The 26,263-nt window shown below is 37.0% G+C and overlaps 1 long non-coding RNA gene across 1 annotated transcript; it reads right to left on the bottom strand.

Annotated features, from left to right (window-relative positions):
- Positions 1-316: 316 nt before the first annotated feature.
- LOC118764216 lies at positions 317-13,715 on the bottom strand. The gene is made up of 3 exons (XR_005000007.1): positions 13,642-13,715; positions 11,175-11,185; positions 317-329 (listed from the first exon to the last, which is right to left on the bottom strand). It is a non-coding gene; the product is annotated as an uncharacterized LOC118764216 (long non-coding RNA).
- Positions 13,716-26,263: the final 12,548 nt, after the last annotated feature.

Here is a 26,263-nt window from a genome sequence, read left to right as displayed (position 1 = left end):
CAGAGCATGCCATAAAAGTGACACTGGGGTAACTATACAAAGTCCAGTATACCCAGCATGACTACCCGCCTGATAAGGGTACACCAGGTACATGCATCACAACCATATGTGTGCAACATGGAGATCTCGTATCAAGATAAACAGCGCATGACCTTGCAGGTGGGGCCCAGTTAGAATTTCTTTCAGGTCGAGTAGCCCATCCCGCTCAAAAGGTCCCCCAATAAAAGTTGTTTAAGGATGTTGAACAAAACATGCTTCCAAAGGGGAATTATCCTAACCACAAAGAATTCCTCTCAACATATGACTATGATGCTCCTCCACTACTTCTGCTCGTGATCAGCGATGCACATATCGTCAGCCACAAATAATAATAATATTATTATTATTATTATTATATTATTATTATTTTTTTTTTTTTTCTTTCAAATTTGCTTCCATTTCTTGCCGGGTGTCTTCCCGACTCCTAGGGCAAAGAAACTCATAGTATACATTGGTAGGCCATTAAACCAAACTCAATAGTTCGTTCATTTTTTTAAAAAAATTAAAATACATGAGCAGCAACAGTTCTCACATCGACAATGCTCTTCTCAATACGTGTGATGTACCAGTTAAGACAATCTTTTGCACTCCTTGCATGGATGGTAAGCCAGGGATCATTCTCATATAATTTTTGGTTCCCTTCTTGATCATTCCTAGTGCTCCTACGATCACTGGTATTGTAACCGCCTTGAGATGCCACATTTTCTCAATTTCAATGAGTAGGTCTTTATATTTTCTGAGCTTGTCAAACTTTTTCGCTGAGATATTATGATCACAGGGGATGCTTATGTCGATCAATAAGCAAGCTTTATTGTTTTGGTCTTTCACAACAATATCTGGTTTATTGGCCTTGATGGTTCGGTCTGTATGTACTGGAAAGTCCCACAGAATGGTTACATTTTCTCCTTCAGTTACAGCCTCAGGGTGGTGATTATACCACTTGTCGGCAGTTTTGATATTGTAATGCCGACTTATTAGCCAGTGTAGATATTGGCCAACTCTGTCATGTCTTAATTTATACTCCACTGGTGCTAAGACTTTACATCCAGAGATTAGGTGGTCCACTGTTTCAATCATGTCGTTGCAGAATCGGCATTTTGGGTCTACTCCATTTTTCATCACATTGGCCTGGTAGTTCCGGGTGAATAGGCTTTGATCTTGAGCAGCCAGGATGAAACCTTCGCTCTCTGCTTTTAGCCCTGAGCTCCGTAGCCACTGATGGGTTTGCTTCTGGTCAACATCAGCATGTTTGCTGCGGGTCACATATTTGCCGTGCAGAGGTTTCTCCTCCCACCTATCAGCCAATTGCTCGTGCGCTTTTTTTCATTGCCATCATTTTCACCTTCTTTGCAACAATAGTTGCCGTACCTCCCTCGGGTTGTTCAGTTTGGGTATCCTGCACGAGATCAATAGCAAATTTATTATTATTATTATTATTATTATTATTATTATTATTATTTTATTATTATTATTATTTTTTTTTTTTTTCTTTCAAATTTGCTTCCATTTCTTGCCGGGTGTCTTCCCGACTCCTAGGGCAAAGAAACTCATAGTATACATTGGTAGGCCATTAAACCAAACTCAATAGTTCGTTCATTTTTTTTTTAAAATTAAAATACATGAGCAGCAACAGTTCTCACATCGACAATGCTCTTCTCAATACGTGTGATGTACCAGTTAAGACAATCTTTTGCACTTCTTGCATGGATGGTAAGCCAGGGATCATTCTCATATAATTTTCGGTTCCCTTCTTGATCATTCCTAGTGCTCCTACGATCACTGGTATTGTAACCGCCTTGAGATGCCACATTTTCTCAATTTCAATGAGTAGGTCTTTATATTTTCTGAGCTTGTCAAACTTTTTCGCTGAGATATTATGATCACAGGGGATGCTCACGTCGATCAATAAGCAAGCTTTATTGTTTTGGTCTTTCACAACAATATCTGGTTTATTGGCCTTGATGGTTCGGTCTGTATGTACTGGAAAGTCCCACAGAATGGTTACATTTTCTCCTTCAGTTACAGCCTCAGGGTGGTGATTATACCACTTGTCGGCAGTTTTGATATTGTAATGCCGACTTATTAGCCAGTGTAGATATTGGCCAACTCTGTCATGTCTTAATTTATACTCCACTGGTGCTAAGACTTTACATCCAGAGATTAGGTGGTCCACTGTTTCAATCATGTCGTTGCAGAATCGGCATTTTGGGTCTACCCCATTTTTCATCACATTGGCCTGGTAGTTCCGGGTGAATAGGCTTTGATCTTGAGCAGCCAGGATGAAACCTTCGCTCTCTGCTTTTAGCCCTGAGCTCCGTAGCCACTGATGGGTTTGCTTCTGGTCAACATCAGCATGTTTGCTGCGGGTCACATATTTGCCGTGCAGAGGTTTCTCCTCCCACCTATCAGCCAATTGCTCGTGCGCTTTTTTTCATTGCCATCATTTTCACCTTCTTTGCAACAATAGTTGCCGTACTTCCCTCGGGTTGTTCAGTTTGGGTATCCTGCACGAGATCAATAGCAAATTTATTATTATTATTATTATTATTATTATTATTTTATTATTATTATTATTATTATTATTATTATTATTCAGTAGTATATTTTTTATATCGTGCTTTCACTTCACTACGGAGCACAGCTCTGTGTGCCTTGGGTATGTGTTGTGATTTCTTGTGATGCTCTGATGGTTATTGTATGGAAAGTGTTCTGCGTAGGATGTGTGCAGTGCCTAGTAGTGCAATTTTCTGTATGTTATATGTGTTTGTAAGTCCTGGTGTTTTTGTTATGTATTTGTCTGAATATTTTTTATCATGCCTAATGCACCTATTATGATAGGAATTGTTTCTGCTTTTAGATTCCACATTCTGGTTACCTCTATTTCCAGGTCTTTGTATTTTGAAAGTTTCTCCATTTCTTTTAGAGACACGTTGTCATCCGCTGGTATTGATACATCAATTAGAAAACATTTTTTTTCTTCATGATCTCTGACAGCTATATTTGGTCTGTTGGCCTTAATTTCTCTATCTGTGTGTATTGGCATATCCCAGAGCATGGTTGCTTTCTCATTTTCTGTGACCTTTTCTGGTGTGTGCCTATACCATCTTTTTTCTGTTGTTATTCTATAATGTTGGCATAGTTTCCAGTGTATAGTCCCAACTCTGTCGTGTCTGTGAATATATTCCTTCTTAGCCAGGACTGGGCAGCCAGAGATAATATGATTTATTGTTTCTTGTCCATCTCCACATATTCTGCAGTTACTTGTTATATTTCTTTTCATTACATGTTTTTGGTAATTTCTGGTGGGGAGGCTTTGGTCTTGTGCTGCAATTAAAAATCCTTCTGTCTCTGCTTTGAGTCCTGAGCTTCTCAACCATTGTTGGGATTTTTCTTTGTCTATTTCTTTTGCATTTAGTTTAGTCCAGTATTTGCCATGAAGAGGCTTTTCTTGCCATCGTTTATCATGGTTCGTTGCTGTTCTATTTTTAGTTTGGATTTCATTTGTTTTATAGCTTTTGTTGTTTCTTTTTGTTGTTGTTGTTGTTGTTGTTGTTCTTCTTCTTCTTCTTCTTCTTCTTCTTCTTCTTCTTCTTCTTCTTCTTCTTCTTCTTCTCTTCTTCTTCTTCTTCATATTTGTTAGGTGGTATGATTTCTTGTTTGTATTTGTCAGCTTCCTTAAATACTGAGAACAATGTTTTGCTTTGCTCGTGTTTTGCCGCTATTTGTATCAGTTTTCCTTTCTTCTGAAGTAGATATTTTTTCAGTTCTATGGTGGTTATTTTATAGTAGTTTTCCAGCTGTATAAGGCCTCTACCACCATCTATACGTTGTACATATAGCATTTCTATGTCAGATTTTGGGTGATGCATCCTAGATCCTGTCATTATTTTTCTTGTTTTCCTATTTATTTTGGTCAGTTCATTTAGTGTCCAGTTAAGGATATTGTAGCTGTAACTTATAACTGGGACGGCAAAAGTGTTGATACCTATTATCTTGTTTTTAGCACTGAGCTCTGTTTTCAGTATTGATCTAACTCGTCTATAATATTTTAAAAAATTTTCTCTTTCATTTGTGTGTGTTGTGTCTTATCTAGTTCATGGATTCCTAAGTATTTGTAAGTTTGGCTTTGGTCTAATTCTTTTATTTCATTGGTTTTATCTAGTGTGATGTTGCTACTCTTAACTATTTTCCCTCTTTTCAGGGTTACTTTGGCGCATTTCGCTAATCCAAATTTCATATCTATTTCTTTGGTAAATTCATGAACTGTCTTTAGTAGTGTTTCCAGCTGTTTGTCATTGGTAGCGTATAGTTTTAAGTCATCCATATATAAAAGGTGGCTGATCGTTTTGCCGTAACATTTATATCCGCATCCAGTTCTGTTTAGCATATCCGATAGAGGTGACAGTGCCAAGCAGAAAAGAAGTGGAGAGAGCGTATCTCCCTGGAATATTCCTCTTCTAATGGGGATGGCTTTGGTTTTCACAAGTCTCTCTTTTGTTTGGAGCTGTAGCACTGTTTGCCATTTATTCATAGAGCGTCCTATGTATTTTATAATTGTTGGTGCAACTTTGATCATGGCTAGTGTTTCGAGGATCCATGTGTGGGGGATACTATCAAACGCCTTTTTGTAGTCGATCCAGGCCATACTAAGGCCTTTCTTCTTTCTGTGGCTGTCTTCAGTTATGGCTTTATTAATCATTAGTTGATCTTTACAGCCATATGAGCCTTTGCGGCATCCTTTCTACTCTTCTGAAAACAGGTTGTTTTCGTCCAGGTGCTTGTTCAATCTTTGCGATATTACTGCAGTAAATGCTTTGTACATTGTAGGGAGACAGGTTATAGGTCTGTAGTTTTCTGGTTTTGCTGTCTCATTTGATTTGGGAGTTAAGATGGTTTTCCCCTTCGTGAGCCATTCAGGCATTGTCTCTGGCTCTGCCAGTATGTTGTTAAAATTTTCAGCCAGCGTTTTGTGCATTCCTGTTAGATATTTCAACCAGAAGTTAGGGATCTTGTCATGCCCAGGTGCCTTTCAGTTGCTTAGTCATTGCAGTGCCTGGGTGACCTCTTCAGTTGTTATGGGGGTCCAAAGTTGCTCAGATGCTGAGTTTGTTGTTTTAATACTCTTTTTTTTTTGGTTGTTCGTTCGCCGACCATATTTCTCTCCAGAATTCTTCCACTTCTTCTGCCGTTGGTGCTGCAGTGATTTCTATTTTATTTTTCCAAGTTCTTGGTAGAACTTTTTGGGGCTGGAGTTGAACTTTTTGTTTTGTTCAAAGAAACGTTGGCGTTTCTCGTACCGGCGGATCGTTTGTGCTTTGGCAAGGGTATCTTGTTATAGCTTTTCTTTTAACTCAGGTAAATCTTTTTCTGTGGTGTTGTATTTGCGGAGTATTTTTGCTTTCTTTTTGTTGCTCAGTAGCGTTGATTGTCTACTGATTTCATTAAGTATCGACAGATCTTTTCTCATTTTTTAATTTTGTTTTGGATGTTATTTATCCACATGGTTTGTTTGGGTGGTGGTACTCCTGTTCGGATGGGTTTGAGTGAGTATCCAGCTTCTTTTGTGGCTGCAGTGGCTGCTGCGTATACTAAGTCATTTAGCTCAGTGATGTCGCTTTTTGTTTCAGTGGCTTTTAGTTCCGTGACGGCTAGGTTTATGTTGTTTATAATTGATGTTGTTGTTTTGTCTATTTTGATTTTTGGGAGGTATGGTCGTTGGTCCATTTTGATCTCTGTGGTTTTCAGTTCTTTGATTATTCTACTTTTTATAGTTTCATAATCATTAGGCTCCCCTTCATTGTTTCCAGGTTTTAGATTTGTGTCGCTTTCTATCTCATCCGTATGTTTGTTTGTCATGTTTTGGCTTGCTGTTTGTTGTGTATTATTATGTGTACTTACGGTCTGGGTTTGTTGTTTTTTGTTTACATCGTTTTTGTTGGAAATGTTACGTTTGTCTTTGTGTTTTACTGTTTCAGTGTTTATATTATTTGGCATTGTTGTGTGGCTTCTATCTACATTTTCCTGATGCATTTTTTTCTTTTAAATGTTCTATTTCTATTTCTGATATTTTTTTTGCGTTGAGAATATATCTCCGTATATTTGCTAGTTTATATATCTCCGTATATTTGCTAGTTTTTATTATTATTATTATTATTATTATTATTATATTATTATTATTATTATTATTATTATTATTATTATTATTATTATTATTAGCGAAGGCGGCGAGCTAGCAGAATCGTTAGCACGCCGCGCAAAATGCTTAGCGGTATTTCGCCTGCCGTTACTTTCTGAGTTCAAATTCCGTCGAGGTCGACTTTGCTTTTGATCCTTTTGAGATCGATAAATTAAGTACCAGTTACACACTGGGGTCGATGTAATCGACTTAATCCGTTTGTCTGTCCTTGTTTGTACCCTCTGTGCTTAGCCCCTTGTGGGTAGTAAGGAAATAGGTATTTCGTCTGTTTTTATGTTCTGAGTTCAAATTCCGCAAGGTTGACATTGCTTTCCGCCCTTTCGGGGTCGACGGGATGAGTATCGGTCAACCACTGGTATTGATAAAATCTACTAGCTCCCACCTCAAAACTCTAGGTCTTGTGCCTATTATTGAAATGATTATTAATATTGTTGCTGTTGTTGTCTTCGTTGTTGTTGTTGATTGTTTTGAAGAAAAATCAAAAAATTAGGAACTATCGGAGCCAGATCAAGTGTCTCTATTTGCATATATAAGTTCCAAATAAAAGTCCACATTTAGATTTGACGTTTACTTGTACTAGATTTGATTAGTAGATGTGAAGTCAATATTTCATAGGTTTAGCAAGAGAAACAATTTCTTTTTTTATCTTGAAGTGTTTGTTCATGCCCGTCTAGTTGCGTTAACCTATATAGATGCATAGATATACACAGACAGACACAAACACGTACAAATACATTCACACAAACGCAGACATCAGTAAACATAAATACGTACATATACATACACGCGTACATATATATTGTATGTACACACACACTCACTTATATATATACATAATATATATATACGTATATATTATGGTATTTATCACAACTGTATGTACATGTATATGTCTACACACACTTACACACACACACATACACACACACACACACACACACACTCTCTCTCTTTCTCACACACACACACATGTATATACACATATATATGGTGGACGCACGTCGTGGGTATACACAAGTGTGTACGGTTGTCTTTTGGGGGAGATCTATCAGTGCAAGATAGTTGTTTATTGAGTTTAGGTTTTGGTTATTAAATTACACGTAATGTTTTCTCTTCTATGACTTTTATGTTCTGTTAGACTGAGACGTTTACAAAGGTATTTCGGTGCGAAATTTCTCACTTTTAGTCTACTCATAACGGAATACTTGCATACATGCTCCCACAAAAATAGAAACATGTGTACCAATATATATATATATATATTTATATATATATATATATATATAGATAGATAGATAGATAGATAGATAGATAGATAGGCGTAGGAGTGGCTGTGTGGTAAGTAGTTTGCATATGAACCATATGGTTCCAGGTTCAGTCCCACTGTGTGGCACCTTGGGCATGTGTATTCTACTGTAGCATCGGGCCGACCAAAGCCTTGTGAGTAGATTTGGTAGACGGAAACTGAAAGAAGCCCGTCGTATATATGAATACATATATGTATGTGTGTGTATATGTGTTTGTGTGTCTGTGTTTGTCCTCTCCCAACATCGCTTGATAACCGGTGCTGGTGAGTTTACGTCCCCGTAACGTAGCGGTGCGGCAAAAGGGACCGATAGCATAAGTACTAGGCTTACAAAGAATAAGTCCTGGGGTCGATTCGCTCGACTAAATGCGGTGCACCAGCATGGTCCAGTCACATGACTGAAACAAGTAAAAGATATATATATATATATATATACATACATACATACACAATACACACACAGACACACACACATATATATATATATATATCCGTCTTCCCTTCTCTGGATCTTTTTTTTCCCTATGTTTCTGACGAAGAGCTCCACTCGAAACGTAAAACCCTCCTTCTTCCCTTCCTTCCTGAGCGTCCAATAATACTACATTTGTTCCACGTCCTCGCGTTGTTGCGTTTTCTCTTGGTGTTTTCATGTTTGGAGTAACTTTATATATATATATATATATATATATATATATATATATATATATATATATATATGTTATCGTTTTTATCTATCACTTGTTTCAGCCATTAGACTGCAGCCATGCTGGGTCACTGCTTTGAAGAATTTTTAGTCGGCTGTATCGCACGCAGTACATAATTTTTAAAGCCTGGTACTTATTCCACCGGTGGCTTTTGCTGAACCGTTAAGTTACGGGGATGTAAACGCACCAACACCGGTTGTCAAGCGGTGGCAGGAGGACACACACACATACATATACCTTACTTCCACTCACAGACTCGCGTTGTCCAACCAGAATTACATAACTGTAGCTGTTTGCCCTTCTCATTTCCTTATAGAATAATAGTCTTAATTGCAATCGTACTACACAACATCAAATTCGCCTCATTTCCAAACCAGACCTATCCACCATATCACACTAACATTCTTCGAATGCAAGAATTCAAACTATCTGCATTCACCCTTACACTATTTGTTCTCTTCGACTACTCCCCTTCCTACACGCAAAGAAGACTGCTGTTTGACACATTCACACTGCTATTTCTATACACTCATTGATACGTATATGGAAAGACATGTAGACATCTTGACTCTCCTTCCATTTATCGCTCAGATTGATTGACGAATGCTCACTCCGTTACACCTTCGCATCTACACATTCTTACATTTTTCACTGCTTCCTTACTTTTGTTTTAGCTCCTCCTTTAGAAAAGAACACTTGTTCTTCACTCCTTTTTCCATCGGCCATTTTCGATAGTTTCAATGTGCACGTATATATTGAAGCTCATACCTTTTCGTTTTATATATATATATATATTATATATATATATATATATATATATATATATATATATATATATATTATATATATATATATTTATATTGTGCATCTATTTCATTAGCTTCTTGTACGCTACGGACGTCTTGGACTGTTAGAATAATCTTTGCTATTTACCATCCCGGGTATTTTGACCTCTTAATTTACTTTTTAAGCTTTCATTCTCTCTTTCACTTTTGCACGAGCAAAAATAAAACAAGAAGTCTTTCCCCAGAACATGTTTTTTGTTTTGCACATACGCACTCACATATGTAACATGCGTATTACACCAGATTTCGCCTCTCCATACAATCAAATACGGTTTCTTCGACATTTTTTATCACACACACATGTACTCTCGAACAGCTTGAAGCTTAGGCTTTCACACTAACCATGAAACCTATACAGAGACATCGACATCACATTACCGCCCCACCGCCCGAAACCAACAATACAAAATTTCCCCTCATATCTATATACAGGTGAGGCGCATGACTCAGTGGTTAGACCGTTGGGCTCAAAATCATAAGGTAGCGGATTGGATTCCTGGACAGGGCTGTGTGCCGTGTTCTTGAGCAAGACCCCTTATTTCACATTGCTCCAGTTCACTCAGCTGTAGAAATGAGTTGCGACGTGATTGGTACCAAGCTATATCGGCATTTTCCCTTGGACAACATTGGTGGCGTGGAGAGGGGATACTGGTATGCATGGGCAACTGCTGTTCCTCCATAAACAACCTTCCCGGACTTGTGTCTCGGAGAGGAACTTTCTAGATGCAATACCATGGTGATTCTTAACTGAAAGGAATCAAAGACAAAGATCTCTATACATTCATACACCACACTAATACATGCTACTATCCCCATATAATTGATTAAGGTGCTCAAATATTCTGATTCAGGCATCTGCGCACCCACTCTAAACGTCCATCTTGACTTACTCCACAAAACGGCATCCTTCTTGGCTACTCGCTCTTCATTTTCAATCTAAGCCCGTCTCCCAATCATTTAAAAATTATATTATTAATTTTATAATAATAATAACAATGAAATTAATTGTATACAGTGCTCAGGTGCACCACAACTTGTCAGAAAGTGCATATAAAGTACATGCAGTAATGTAGAAATGTCTGGAAAGCGAACAATGTATGAGTCAGATACATGCTTGTGTGTGTATGGAGGGGAGAAAATCAAGTGTAGTGTTGGCGAATCTCAGGAAGCATGGAAGTTTTGAAGGATGCAGTGCTCCGACAACTAACAACTGATGCCGGCAGTTTGTTCCATGCTTCAGCAACTCTCAGCGTCAAAAAATGTTTCCTGAAGTCATGGGAGCTGTGCTGTTTTCTTACTTTGTAAATATGTCCACGGGTGTTAGATGGGTGGAGTTTGAAAAGGTGCTCAGAGTTATTGTTTGTACGATGGTTGATAATTTTATGGGTGTCTGCCAAGTCAGCTGCCAGACGTCGGAGTTTCAATGTGTCCATGCCCAGGGAAGTAAGGCGTTCAGGATATGGCAAATGCCTGATGGAGGGTATTCTTTTGGTTGCACGTCGCTGAACAGCTTCCAGACGATTGATATCCTGGGCAAGATAGGGGTTCCAGACCGGTGATGCAAATTCCAGGTGAGGTCTTACCATAGCTATATAAAGCCGCAGATAGATAGCCAGAGAGCGGCTCACAAAGGATTTGGTGAGTGATGCTAATACACCCTCAGCCTTCTTGACAATTTTAGCGATGTGTTTTATCCAACGCAAATCACTGTCGACAATAACACCCAGGTCACGTTCACATGAAGACTTTTTGAGACTAGTGTTGTGGAGGGAGTAGGTGGACGCTGGGTTTCTCCTCCCAAAATGCATGGTGGTACATTTGTCCACAGCCAGTTTGAGTTGCCAGTCCATGATCCACTGCTGCATTGTGTCCAGGTCTGCTTGCAATAGAGATCTATAGTGTAGAGGATTTGACCTCTTTATTTCGAGATACAGCTTGATGTCATCTGCATATTTCAGCACTGTGGCATTCTTTAAGTTGGCATCTATGTCATTAACATATGCAACAAATAAAAGGGGGCCAAGAACAGATCCCTGTGGTACACCGGATGTCATCTCATAGGGCGAAGAGTGCTGTCCTAGAACTGTGACAATCTCTTTTCGGCTGAAAATAAAGGACTTCAACCACTTATAGAGTTCGTCTCTTACACCCAACGCAGAAAGTTTCACCATAAGTCTTTTGTGTGGCACAGAGTTAAAAGCCTTAGCAAAGTCCAGGTAAACAACATCCACCCAGGATCCGCGATCAGTGATTTGGGTAACGTCCTCAAGAAATTCGATGAGTTGATTACAGCAGCTGGAGTTAGGAATAAATCCGAATTGTGACGGCTGGATGAGGCTGTGAGATTTCCAGAAGTGCCAGAGGGTTTCTCTGATACAGGATTCCATGTTTGGCGATGCAGCTAGTAAGACTGACGGGGCGATAGTTGACAGGCGATGTGCGGTCGCCTTTTTTGAACAGAGGGATGACACTGGCAGTTTTCCACTGTTCTGGAGTAACACCATTGTCAAGACAGAATTGGAAGAATAGAGAAAGTTGGCTTAGAAGAAAGTACCCACCGCGTCTGAGAAGTAGGTATGTAACACCATCGAGACCAGGAGAGGCATAATTGAGTTTATTCTTAAGGTGGCGTTGCAGCATTGCTGGTGTAAATTGCATAGTAGATATATAGTCCGATGTCAGTGGTGATGAAGATGGAACATTTTGGTCTTCGACAGTAAAGATGCCGGCATAGCATCCAGCAATGATTTCTGCACATTCTTCGGGATTGCCAGTAATCTGTCCTGTGTGGGGATTGCGAAGGGGACCAACTGGAGAGTGGGGTCTCTTGCTTTGAGTGCACATACTTACAGAACACTTTGCTGTCAGGGTTAGCTGCAATGCGTTGTTCAAATTCAAGCACTGCCTTTTTTGTCACCTGCTTGGGGTGGTTGGCTGACCTATTGCGCTTTTTTCTGTTGCTCTCTGATTTGTGCAATTTGTATTCCCGTTCAGCATTACGGCGTTCTTTCCTGGCAAGTCGGACTGCTGCAGTCTCCCAAATTGCTCTATTGGGTGGTTTTTTGTGCTTGCGTGTTACTGATGCTGCACATGCTGCCCATATTGAATTCAGAATGTTCTGGAGTATAGTGTCCACATCTACAGAGGACTTAATTCGTTGTTTTCTCCATTTTGTTTTTGTCATACATTCACTGCTTCATGGTCACCCTATTTGACTCACTTAAGGCAGCAGTTCGTACTCATTTCAATTACTATTCTACAGCATTGAATCAACACCGTACACGAAATATATATAACTTTCTTTTTTTAACGTTTCACACACGCACACACACACACACACGCACACACACACACACACCACACACACACATGCACACACACACACAAATATATATATATACACATACATTTATATGTGCATTTGTGCGTGTATGCGCATGTGTTGTGTGTGTGTGACTTAAACGAGAATACGCATCGATATTGGTTCTTTTCGTAGTTCCCGTCCTTACCTTGAAGTCAAGTTGAGGCTTGTCCTTCAGTTGTTGATCCTATCACGTCCATTTGTCAATCCAATCTCTTATTTTATCAACCTTTATTTTACCAAGAAGCTAAAATACTCATTGATACACATAGACAGGCATTGATTCACAGCTTGAAACATGAAAACGCCAACACACGTAAGCACGTGGCTCACTCACAAACAATATATACGTGTGCTTGTGTGTTTGTGTGCTTGTGTGCATATGCTTGTGCAGAATGGGATTCTGTACATAGGACTCTTCGATTATTGAATCACATTCATAAAGCATCGCTCAATGCAGGGTTAGAGTAGGAGACGCCGGCAGACTAAAATACCGCACACTGAGATAAAATCTGAAAATGTGAGAATTTGTAGCGATACCCGTCTATGTTTCTGCTTATATTTGAAAGGGGAAAAGATAAGGACCAACTGAAGAACAATTTGTATACTATCAAAGAAATGTAAAAGTATCGCAGTGTGGGATATATATATGTATATATATACAAAGAAGTAAATATATGGCACAACGAAGCACCGATATTTACTGGAAATAGCGAACGTAATAATACGACGCTAATGTATAGCTTCACCGCGTATGTACTAGCAAAAAATCGTGAGTACAACAAACTTGAAAAAAATTGTCTTACCTCCAGGGAGAACATCTGAAAGATGAAATACCTAGAAAAGGATAATGTGGGACCGGAGCCGGTAAGACAATTTTTCAAGTTTGTTGCACTCTCGCATTTTTGCTAGTACATACGCGGTGAAGCTATACATTAGCGTCGTATTATTACGTTCGCTATTTCCAGTAAATATCGGTACGTCGTTGTGCCATATATTTACTTCTTTGTATAATTTTCCCTCACGGGCTATTCTTTACTGGAAAGGCAATACTCTCGTATTGTTTTTATAGAGACAATATGGCTGAAATTAGTATGTTTTGGATACGATTTCACTGTGTGAAGATGATCGTATGGTCAAGTTTAGAAAGTTCTCCACAACGTCCGTTCTTTAATGTTATGTCATTATACGTTTGGCACCGTAACTTAATGCTGTCACTGTTAAGTGAACGTGTCTAGTGACAATCCCAAACGACCAAGGCTGTCTGAATTTCATATTTCAAGTGTAGTAGAGGATGATCACGTGATTAGCCTTAGATATTTTACCAGGTTCTCAGATTAATATCATGAGACTATACTTCTTGCGCCGAAAATTAAGGCTGACATGGTTGAGTAAACATGTCTAGTGACAGTCCTAAAACAAAGTCCTCTAAATTTAATCCGTAACGTGGCAGAATGGTTCTAAGCAACCCAGTTGTTGGATAGTTATAGTTTGTATCTACGTTCAAAGCCATCGAATTTTATTCTCCACGAAATTTGTGTTAGTGGCAGACGGTATAAAGTCATGATTGTATCCGATGTTTAAGTTGTTAATTGTATAAATTCAACCTGACAAGCAGCAGAATGACTTTGTGTGTGAATAGGTGTTGGTAAATGTAGTTTGTTAAAGTTTATTCAGTTTTGGTGTGCATTTTTGTAAGAATATGATATCTTTGTTTATCGGTGTTTGTCTGTGGTATTGATGATATTCAGATCAGTTGTATAAGCAAAATATATTAAAAGACTAGCAGTATCGTCCGGCGTTGCTCGGGTTTGTTTCGACCCATTAGAATTGGAATTTTTGAAAAGTAAAAAAAATTGCATTATGTAGCTTGTTATTCTCTTTAAGTGAACATTTTTCTGGTTGAAATGCACCAAAAATGGCGACACATCAGTAAAAAAATCGTAAAAAATAGGGATTTTCATAGAAAAAAAGCACCTTTTTGATGTAAATAATTTTTGGTCCGATTTGAATTTTATCTTCTACGGAATGAAGAGCAAGCCTTCTATCATTCTCTCAACTTGCCCCGCAGGGTCTCGGAGGAGATAGTGTTAGTTGAAGGCTACCAAACCTGCCACGCACAGACAACTTCAGCTTTATATATATATAGATATGAGGAATGAACGTCATTTGAAAGTCAAAAAATGTAATGGAAATGAATGATTTACTATTTCTTAACTTAGTTTAAAATCAATTTCATTTTAAATTTGCTATGCAAGTTTCTTGTTGCGAACTCAAGTGTTGGAACACATTTTATTGTATGCTGGGAGGGTCATTACACACATAATGAACAGTAATAAACGTACTGGTTCAATTTCACTTCATTAAAAATCTATTGATTAGCTAATTAATTTATTGTCTGCTCAATTATTCCATTAATTAATCAAAAATTTATTTGTCAAAGTTTTTTTATCGCCGTCCGCGACATCATCTATAACATGCTTTTACTTCTCTAGGCTTGCTTCAAATCTAGCCCCCTTTTTGTCTTTTGTTTTTTAAAGATCGACTACTTGCATTACACCATAATTGAAAAAAAATATATACTATAAATATATTTATTCGAAATACGTTTTAATTAAATTTCATCAAATTTCATTTTATACACTACGCTCCAATTATGAAGTAACATACTCCCTGCCAAGATATTACCACGCTCCACCGGTTGAACAAGCGCCCTGGCTTTAGAAAATTTATTTACTGGATTAAATAGTCCTAACGATAGGAAATGTAATATTCACGGTTTTGTATTATGAATTATTCATATAACACAAAAACTCAAGTAGCTATATACTCGGTATAAAATATTATATCAAGAGAAAGTTTATTTTTCTTAACTATTATCAACACTTTGTTCCGTTTCTCTCAGAAAAACGAATTAAATTTCTTTTCTATGGACTCCTTTTTTTTACAGTTTCGTATAACTATTTATTTAAGGTGTGTTTGCCAATTCCCTCTTTACTGCAAGTTTAAATGAAATTTGTTGTTCTTTGATAAGGAGTAACATATATCTGAATGGTATATATTCTATTAATATGAAAGCACATTCCAAAATGAGTACTTTGTTGGGAAGGTGGATACGTGTGTGTGCATGTATGTGTGTATGCACATACAAATGCATTTGCAAGGATGTCAATATGGATTTGTTGTATTTAGGGAGAAAGGAAGAAAGAAATTTTGGGCAGTGTACAGGAAAAAATTGTAAAGTTGATATAAGGAAACTTACCTAACACAATATATTTCGTCAAACATACATGCTTACGCATGCAACTGCTTCATGTATGCATGTATACAAAAATATAATGCCTGGATACGTATATACGTGTATAATTTATATCTATCTTTATGTATGTAGACATCTATGTATGAACGTATGCCTGCATGTATGTGTATATGAAGTAGTCGAATGCACATGCGTGCATGTTTGTGTCTGAGTGTACGAATATGTGTGTGTGTTCGTATGTATGTATATATATATATATATATATATATATATATATATATATATATATATATATATATATATATATATATATATATATGTACACATATATATATTCATTCTGTATCTAATTATGTATTTCAATCTTGATTTATCTGTTTATCAATCTCTCTCCCTCTGTGTATGTGTGTATATATATGTATATAGAATATATGTCAGCATGGAAATATACATATATGTCAATATAAGTAATTGTGTATATGCATGAATGTATCTAGATAATGTATATATATATATATATATATATATATATATATATATATATATACATATACATATTCACAAACGTATGAATTTAGAGAAAACGCATATATACTCATATGGAAACAATCACACACATATGTAAATATATGTGTATGTATGCATGTGTTATATTTATATATATATATATATATATATATATATATATATACATGTCTCTAAATTCTTTGAATGCCAGACACGATAAAATTCGCAGTATATATTAAAAAAACAAATAACTAAATGAAGGACGTTAAATTTATTTAGCAATTTGTATACATATACAGATGTATGAATATATATATATACATACACATACACACATATATATATATGTATATGTATATTATATATATATATACACACACACACACACACACCACACACACACACACAGACATATATATATATATATATATATATACACGCACACACATATATATATATATATACATATATATATATATAACTGTATAAATATATGCATATGTGTGAGTATGCATTTACATATAATTCTAATTTTTTTTATTGCTTATGAAAACATCGAAATAATACATCCTGTATTTGAAATGGAATCTATAGAAATTGGTGAAATCAAGAACTTATAGAGAAATAAACGGAAATTTAACTGAACCAATTTCAAGTCCATTATTCGTTGAGTTAAAATTTCAGAACACATTTTAAAAAGTGATTTGTAAAGACGCAGTTGATTAATGAATCTATTTCGCTAATATATTTTTAACGTCATTTGTATCTATTGTAAATATTCACTAATGTCATTCAAAGTTAAATGTGCGAAATTTGTAACACACTATTAACACGGAACACGATTTCCATAATGTAAAATATGAAAGGAAATGGAGGAAACTTCGCCACAAATATTATTACATATGCATACACGCACATAGCGAATTTTTAATGTTTCTGAATGACGGCTTGCATAAATAAATATATGTGTGTGTATGTGTGTGAGTGCGTGCGTGCGCATGTATTTATGTATGTATGTACGTATGTGTGTATGTATGTATGCATGTATATATGTATTTCTGTGTGTTTTATTTAAGTTTTTTAAAAGAGTTCAAACCGGTCGCTAAAAAAGAGTGAAAAGGCTTTCTGAGTCAAGGGAGTTCCCGGCGCTTTGTAAATATGTAGTCGAGTTGGTGTGTCGATTGAGCTGTCGATGCACAGAGCCAAGTGTGCATCTATTCAGCTAAAGAATCTCAAACGGAGAATCATTGGAATGTCTTACAAATCTTCGCTTTGCCACTAGTAGGTTGGTTTTTGAGAATCCGCTTTATGCGCTTATGCTCTTCATTCGAAAAGTTCCTAGACACAGGAGTGGCTGTGTGGTAAGCAGTTTGCTTACCACACAGCAAGCTGGAAGAAACGTTAGAATGCCGGGCGAAATGCTTAGCGATATTTCGTCTGCCGTTACGTTCTGAGTTCAAATTCCGCCGAATTCTACTTTGCCTTTCATCCTTTCGGGGTCGATAAATTAAGTGCCAGTTACGCACTGGGGTCGATGTAATCGACTTAATCCCTTCGTTGTCCTTGTTTTTCCCCTCTATGTTCGGCCCCTTGTGGGCAATGAAGAAATAAGTAGCTTGCTTACTAACCACATTGTTCCGGGTTCATTCCCACTGCGTGGCACCTTGGGCAAGTGTCTTCTACTATAGCTTCGGGCCGACCAAAGCCTCGGGCCGACCAAAGCTTTGTGAGACAGAAACTGAAAGAAGCCTGTATATGTATATATATGTACGTGTGTGTATATGTTTGTGTGTCTGTGTTTGTCCCCCCAACATTGCTTGACAAGCGATGCTGGTGTGTTTACGTCCCCGTAACATAGCGGTTCGGCAAAAGAGACCGATAGAATAAGTACTAGGCTTACAAAGAATACGTTCTGGGGTCGATTTGCTCGACTAAAGGCGGTGCTCCAGCATGACCGCAGTCAAATGATTGAAACAAGTAAAAGAGAGTAAAGAGAAAAAAGAGAGTATTTCTAGTTTTTGCTTCAATTTGTAGGTACATAGCCTAATGCATCTAAGATGGTAGGTACAAATGAGAAGGTATAATCAGTGTACAAGTACTGTAAGATCGGCATTAATTCACCGTAAGTGTTCCCTTGTTTCCGAAATTTTGATGGTAGATTCACATCCGTTGGGCAGCAAGCATCTACAACAGTGCATGACTTTTGTTTCCTGTCCCACAGAACAATATCAGGCCTCTTATGTTTGCATCGAACTGATGCTTTTATTGGAGTGTTCTACCCGTATTCCTTGTTTTTAAAGGTGTGAATACATGCTGATTTTGACCTTCCTTTACGTCTGGGTAAGCCTTGTATATCAGGTCTTTAGCATCTATTACCTAATCTGGATATCGAAGGCGTATCCAACAAGATGGGATGTAATATAAAAAGGTGTTCTGAAAAGCTCCTAGCCTCACTAGGAAGGGATGATGCTAAAGCTGTGTAATCTTGCATGCAATAATTTCTAATGATTGCATTGTTTATTTTCAAGTAAAACTGACATCTGAAAGTTTAATGACGACTTCGAATGTAACTAGTAGCCATTTCTCTTCAAAATGGATAAAATTTGGCATCGCCATGTAATAAGTACCTGCAGAAAAAGTGTTTAGCCCCCAACAACAAACATGCTGACTTGGTTGCTACATTAGGAGATGGCGCCCCAACTTGATCCTTAGTGCAAAAGTTGACAGCTGGATCTAGAAGGGGAAGGGAGAGTTTTGAAAATGACCCGAGGTCTGGACGTTCTGCAACTGCCACTACCGAAGAAAATATTGATCATGTTCACTACATGGCGATAGGTGAGAGGCGATTGACTATAAATTAAATAGCCGATGCTACTCACATATTCAGTGCGAAAGTTGAGAATATTCTGCACAAGGAACTTGGAATGATAAAGGTTTCTGATTGGAGGGTGGCACATATTCTGACACCGCGATCAAAAGCGCACCAGATTGATCGCATCATTGGAAAATCTGACATTCTTTGAGTCAGAATCATCTGGTTTCCTTGAACTTTTCTTAACCGAGGATGAATGTTGGGTCCATCACTTTGAGCCAGAAACAAAGAGATAACTCATGCGGTGGATACATTCACTGTGACCTGCTCCAAAGAAGGCCGAGGTCCTTTGATCTGCAGGGTAAGTGAAGGTCTCAGTTTTCTGGAATGCAAAAGGCATTGCGTTTATTGACTATCTTGAAAAGGGCTACACCATCAATGGAGAGAAATATGCTAACTTGCTGAGGCAATTAAAAAAAGGCTATCAGAAGCAAACACTCAGGAAAACTGAGTGGTTCATAAGGACAATGCTCCAACTGACAAGTTCTTGGTTTCAATGGTTGCTGTGCATGACTGTGCATGACTGGCTTTAAATTGTCCGTATCCTCATGATTTGAGTCCATCTATGAACTATTTTCGAACCTGAAACAACACTTGGTTGGGAACCAATATCGCAAAGCTGATGACATCATATCTGCTGTTGATGACTTTTAGACCAACAACATGAACGCTTCTTCACTAATTAATTTCAAGTACTGCAACACTGATAGAAGTGTGTGGACCGCAAGGAGTTCTATGTTGAAAAATAAACCTTATTTGATCATATTCCATGAAAGTATCTCAGTCAACATATGAACTTTTCAGCCGACCCTCGTATCTATCACTGGTCAAGGAGAGGCTACTCCTTCTGCTAATGTTATTGTTATTCTCTAGCTTAGGGATAAGTACCTATGCATTACTTTTTGCAGATATTATGCCCGCTTTTCCTCCAAGTTTTTGTTTAGACAGGCCAGTCTAGCCTCTTTTGGATTGCTTGAGACGATTGTATTCTCAGAGTACCTGTATAGTAGTTCTCTAGTTCGGAAGATGTTGTTGCTCCCACCTTTGATTAGGCATGGTTTGTGTTCGTTTCGTTCTTTACTGTTCAGCAGGTGTTGTCTGAGTGCAACAATGCAAACATTCAAAGGCTGTTGGAACTGACCTTACACCTCTACCGCCATCATTTCATCGCACATAGATCAAATCTCACATAGATCTTTCTAGTTTTGATATCCAGAGGTTGCGGATCTTGTCAGTCCAAAATGCTAGTACTAGCACTGACGCTACAAAGGCATTGTGAGATACAGTATTGTTAAATGCAGACAGCGCTGAGTGCCATACTTCCGTAGTCCCCAGAGGTAATTTTTCGTAATTCTGACTTTAGTCATAGCAACAACGTATGCAATATTCTCACCAATTCCGAGATACTTTCTATTTTCCTCATTAGACATAGGGGAGATAGACAAGTCATTTACATACGTGTTCTCTATCAGGTCGAAAATCTTTTGTCAGTTGATTATCATCAATAAGCATTTATCTTTCCCAGCCTCCATTCTTATGTCTCGTGAAAAAGTAATTAGTTCTAATTGTTCTTTGATATTGATCATGTTATCAGAATATAACTTTAGGTCAATCAACAAAAAATATGTGGGTGACATTTTTGTTATTATTTTCTGCATATCCTAGCGAGTAGCCATGGCATTTTGTTAAAAAGGTTGACGAGGGGTCCACTGCCTGTACAAACAACATTACAAATAAACTATCACCCGGGAATATGCCTGTTGATAACTTAATTCTCTTTGTAACAATAGGTGTTGCTTTAGTAGTTGTCGGTGATAACTGGGTAGACCAGGTTGTGGTCATTCTCTCAATGACGTTCCCTATAGCAGTTCGTACTTTAGGTAGGTGTAGTGATTCTATAACACACGAGTGAGACACAGAATCGGACTCCTTCTCGTAGTCCAGCCATATCTTTAAGAGTTTACAACAATGATGCTTGGCTTCCTTGAGAACCACTTTGTTTAGGAAGATCTGTTCAGTACGGCTCAGAGCTCCTTTCGTTCCTCCTGACTGTTCATCAGTTATCGCATTATTTATTTGATAGTGGCCTTCAAGAAAAAAAATCAGACAACCTGTATATAGTTTGTAAATAATATTCAGGAATGTTATGGGCCTATAGCCTTTGGCTGCATGGTTCTCTTTCTTCATGGGGATAAGAATAGTATGTGCAACCGTCAACCAATCTGGTATATCTAGCTCAGTGTCCATTGCTATTTTAAAGAGAGTTGTGAGAATTTCCCTGTAGAACGTGAGCTTTTCAGAATCGGTAACCTACTACCAGGTCGTTTTCTGGTGATTTTCTGTTCGGCAGTTTCATAATAACCGCCTGGAATGTTTAAATGGTGTTATTATACATTTTTGGAGAGGCGGTTACACAATGCTCACTTAGTTCGTTTAACCTTTCTGCATTGCGATTCTGTTCTTCGCTTACGTTCTAGATTCTCAGCAACAATTACTCTAGGTGTTCCTCGGGAATAACATTTACTGCCTCTATGGTATCGCCTTTCATACTGCGACATGCAGTCTCTGGATTTCGAGCAAATTTGCAGTTTATCATTTTTCGTACATGCATTTTTTTTTTTATATTAACGAAGTTTTTCACTTACCGTTCGGAAATCGTGTTTTACGGTGATCAGTTTGCTTCTGACACTTTCTCGGCGGCAATTCCCATACAGTTAGAAGCATTTATCATGCAGACGTAGCTGGTGATTCGTGAATTCAATTTTAGGTTTGCATTTGTTGACAGTGTTCAGTTTTCCTATATTTTTTCCAGAGGTCGTTGATGTCATTTTGGAGGTGGTGGTAATCTATTTTAGCTCATTATCATTCTTTGGAACTGTTGGGGTACGGTTACCGCGGTATAATATAGCAGGAAATTTATTATCTAAAAACTGGGAGCTTGAATATGAGCAACTTGTTCTCGAAATTTCATCGATCGCGGATGGCATCAGGTCTGCAGGTTTTCTACAACTCGAGTCGGTATCGTTCTGTCATAAATATATTTTAGTATTTTATATTTCTCACTTGGTTTTGTGAGATCATAAGTGGTTGCCTTTTGCCTGTGCAGTGGTGGCAGTTTGATATTGTTGTGTTCGTCTTGGTCGCGTTTCTTGTCGTTCATGGTCTCTTCACGGAAAAAACATTACTGTATTCTTCGTACGAGTATTTTCATTCGTACATTTTGACTGGGTGATATCTCGTTTGGTAGCATGGCATATTTCTTTCCAAAGAATGCAGCTTGCTCGCTTGAATGTTTCTCGGAAAAAATATGTTCAATGTGTTCCACCCAAGATTCGCTCTTTATCAATATGTTTTTATCAATATGCCTCTATAAGTAGTGAAGTTTTCATCTTCGCTCTTTTCTGTTTAATTATTTCCATCTAGTATTAAACAGTGAGCTCTTTCAACTAAACATTTTGCATAAAATATCAACTGTGTCCGTGAAATTTATGTCGGACGCTTTTTTTTTTTGGCCATACGAACCTACTCTATTTCACATGTACTACAGCCGCTAGTTTTCGTAAAACGAGACGCGTATTCATTTCGTCCGTCCAGTCTTATGCTGCAATCCTTGTTGTTGTTCTCGTTGTTCCCGGAGCTGTTGTTGCTGTTTATGCAACTTAACTACCCCAGCTAATAAGTCTTCCGTATTTTATGATTTTCTAAAGTTTGCACAAGATTTTGTTTCTTTTTTGTTGAGGTATTTAATTTTCCACGGGAATTAGTTTGAACTCACTGTATGATAGTTTTGTTTTTCACTCTGTAAATTTGTTTTTCCTCATTACCACTGTTATAAAGTGGGTTCCTCCAACTAGTGTGAAGCTTGACGAACGTTGTACTATAGTTGCTGCTTTACGCTAGTAGTCACAATAATTACTAGTCATGAGATACCGTTGTATCTCTTCAGATAGCTAGATAGATAAATAGATAGATAGATATGGTAACACCAAGAAACTTCCAAGGGTCCCGCTAACAAATATGAATATAAAGAATTTTCTAGAATTACATCATTTTACAGGTGAACAATACCTATCTCATCAGATAATGGTTTAAATCCAACGCAGATTAAGATGTGTGTAAATTTTGTATTTCTATATAAGGAACTATGTATATATATAAAGAGAGGAAATAACTAAGGATTGTTATTACACCGCCACACTACCAATGATTTGCATATATATATATATATATATATATATATATACACACACACACACACACATATATATATATATATATGTATATATACATACACACATATATGACAGTGTGTTCGAACTGTCGGCCTGTCAATCATTTATTAGCTAACTTCGAAGTCACTATCAATACTTTTCTTCTTGAAGAATAATAAATATATGCTGTAACATATATGTTGATTGATTCTTTAGTTTAATGTAATATTGTTTCTATTATAGCATAAAAATAAACACCCACACGCGCACGCACACACACACACTCATATACATATATATGTATATATGTATATATATATTTGTGTATATATACATATATATATATGTATATATATACATATATATGTACATTTATATACATAAATTGAATAATTTAACTATAGCGTTATTTCCCTTGCTCCTACAGCAGTGTCATCAGATAAGGAAACTTTTTGTCTCCTAGTAAATGGTGTACATTATAGAAATATTTTGTTTCAGTATTAATATACCTTCTGTATAGCAGAATCTGCAGTTTTAATGATCCATAATGAATTACTATCGAAGATTCTTATCTGGATAAGGCTACCATTCATATAAATATGCTAGTCTCACTAATTCTACTAGCTTACCAAAAATTCACCTTTAAAATAACACACAGATTTGCATGATGTGCAAGATGAGAATTGGCAAGCATGATAAATACTTTTCTGTTTATATCATAGCATCGGAGTTTTAGTTTCATGACCATGATATCAAGGTGAGAAGCTGAAGAAAAACCTGAAAGACACCTTGATAAATATATAGCCAAGTCGAAGCAATATACTGTCTAAATAAACATTGTTTACACATGGCTTTTATTCAAAGAAATAGCGTACACTTCATGCTATAGAATATACATTTATGGATATTGAGAATAATAACAGGCAGCAACCTACTCTGATTGCAAGTTTCCAGATATAAAAGACATATTCATCAAGTAGAAGCATTCGTGCAAAATGACACAATTTGAAACTGCTAATGCAATTTGAAACTTAATGAGGGCTCCTGGTTATAGCAACAACTACTACAAGATAGAATTTTACAACTTCTACGTGATTCCATTTTACAACTAGTTTAGGAGCTAGGCAAGAATTAAATTTCTCGACTGTAGTATGTCACTTTACCCTCCTATACATGTGCGAAATCATTTAGAACAAGTCGCGGTCAGGATGAAGGTTGCCAAGAGAGATAACCGCTGTTATCTTATATCTTTGTATCGCCATTATCCTTCTACGATCATAATGTCTACAAGCACGTTTCTATGGAGAATAAGGGATATTAGGGATGATGCCGCTGATTAGAGACGGCCTAAAGATATATCACCTGATAGAGATATATGTTATCACAGATCAACTCTATAGTATTATCTCTAACCGCAGTTTTAATTGCTGTAGAATCAGTTTAGCTGATGCAAGAACCCATCTGAAATAAAGATGCCACGAACTTTGACTGTCATCTAAGGATGAAGTTATTTGTGGATTTTATTGATTGTATCCCTCGTTCATTAATACACTGATATCTTTGTATATAATCCAATTTCATCGTCCTTGTACTAAATCAATTAGATAACGTAACATTCTGCTTTGAAAGTTTATAATATTGACGAGGTTTAAAGAGGCAATTGATGTTAGCTCTGCCCAGTAATATAAGCGGTCTTCATTTTACAAAGATAGGGCTGCTACAGCAAAGAGCTATACCATTGCATTTTATCGGTTTACAAATAGGTAAACCGAGTGTTTGAGAATTTTAAACTCTTGCCGCCGCAGGAGAGACGTGTTGAATCGAGGAAACGCGACATATCGACATTATAAATTTAGCTGCAAATCTACCTCACATCACTCGATACTGCCTTGAAAATGGAAGAGACGTTAGACAGTATGTATCAAGTCCACTCTCAGCCTATCAACTCAGCTAACACGGTATCTTTTATGTTTAGCGCAACTTCACCAAAGACATACCTTGTACTCGTCTGATTCAAAAATCATATAATCGCAGAATAATTTATAATTCTGCAGTGATAACATGCTGAGTAGCATATTCGAAACTTTTGTAAAACATTTTAGTATGTTATATGATTTCTGACCATACTAGTGAAATCAAAAACGTAAACGTTTACTCTTCTGCAAAAGCTCCAGGCTTGTATAAATCCGAGTAGTGCTCTCGCGAGCATTAGCTCTATGTTGCTAATTAGATGCCTCAAGATACTCTGCGGTAATGTCCTCATTTTTTTGATCAAGCCAGCGTAGTAAAGTAATCCTCCATAAAGGTTGAACAACCCCTTTGGCGTATCTCATGATCTTCATGTCTTGTGATCTGACAGCGACAACATAATTAAAGTTTTTTTTTTTTTATTCTCTTTTCCTTACTTTCATTGTTGATATTGTTGCTATTTTTCTTTCGCTTTTGTGTTATTATTCTTTTTGGAAAGATTTATTGTTCTCTCCTCTCTGAGTGAGTTGTTATTATAAAAACCAAAGAAAGTTTTAAAGTTTCTGATAATGATATATATATATATGTGTGTATGTATGTATGTATGTATATATATATATATATGTGCATACACACGTATATACTGATAATTCATTGATATTTGTACAATCAATTCCGAATCAAAGATACATCTACATGCTTATAGCTTTATATATACATATGTAGTATATATGTATAATAAGGTCAATTCACAACGGGGATCTAAAATGTTGCTCCAGCCATATGATTGGTACAGATGTGTATTTCACCGCTGTGAAGAAAGATACTGAATTTAAATAGTTATATTCGTAGTGAAAGCCTAATTACTATATACTAGGCAGGCTATTCATTGAGAATTTTTCAATTAGAATCAATGCTTAACTGAGAGTAGAAAATATTAGAGTCAGTAGAGTGTCTGACAAAATGTCATGCGGTATTCAGTTACAACCACCTTT

Source organism: Octopus sinensis, linkage group LG7, assembly GCF_006345805.1.
Source record: "Octopus sinensis linkage group LG7, ASM634580v1, whole genome shotgun sequence".
NCBI lineage: Eukaryota > Metazoa > Mollusca > Cephalopoda > Octopoda > Octopodidae > Octopus > Octopus sinensis.
This window is presented reverse-complemented; position numbering and strand designations above follow the sequence as displayed.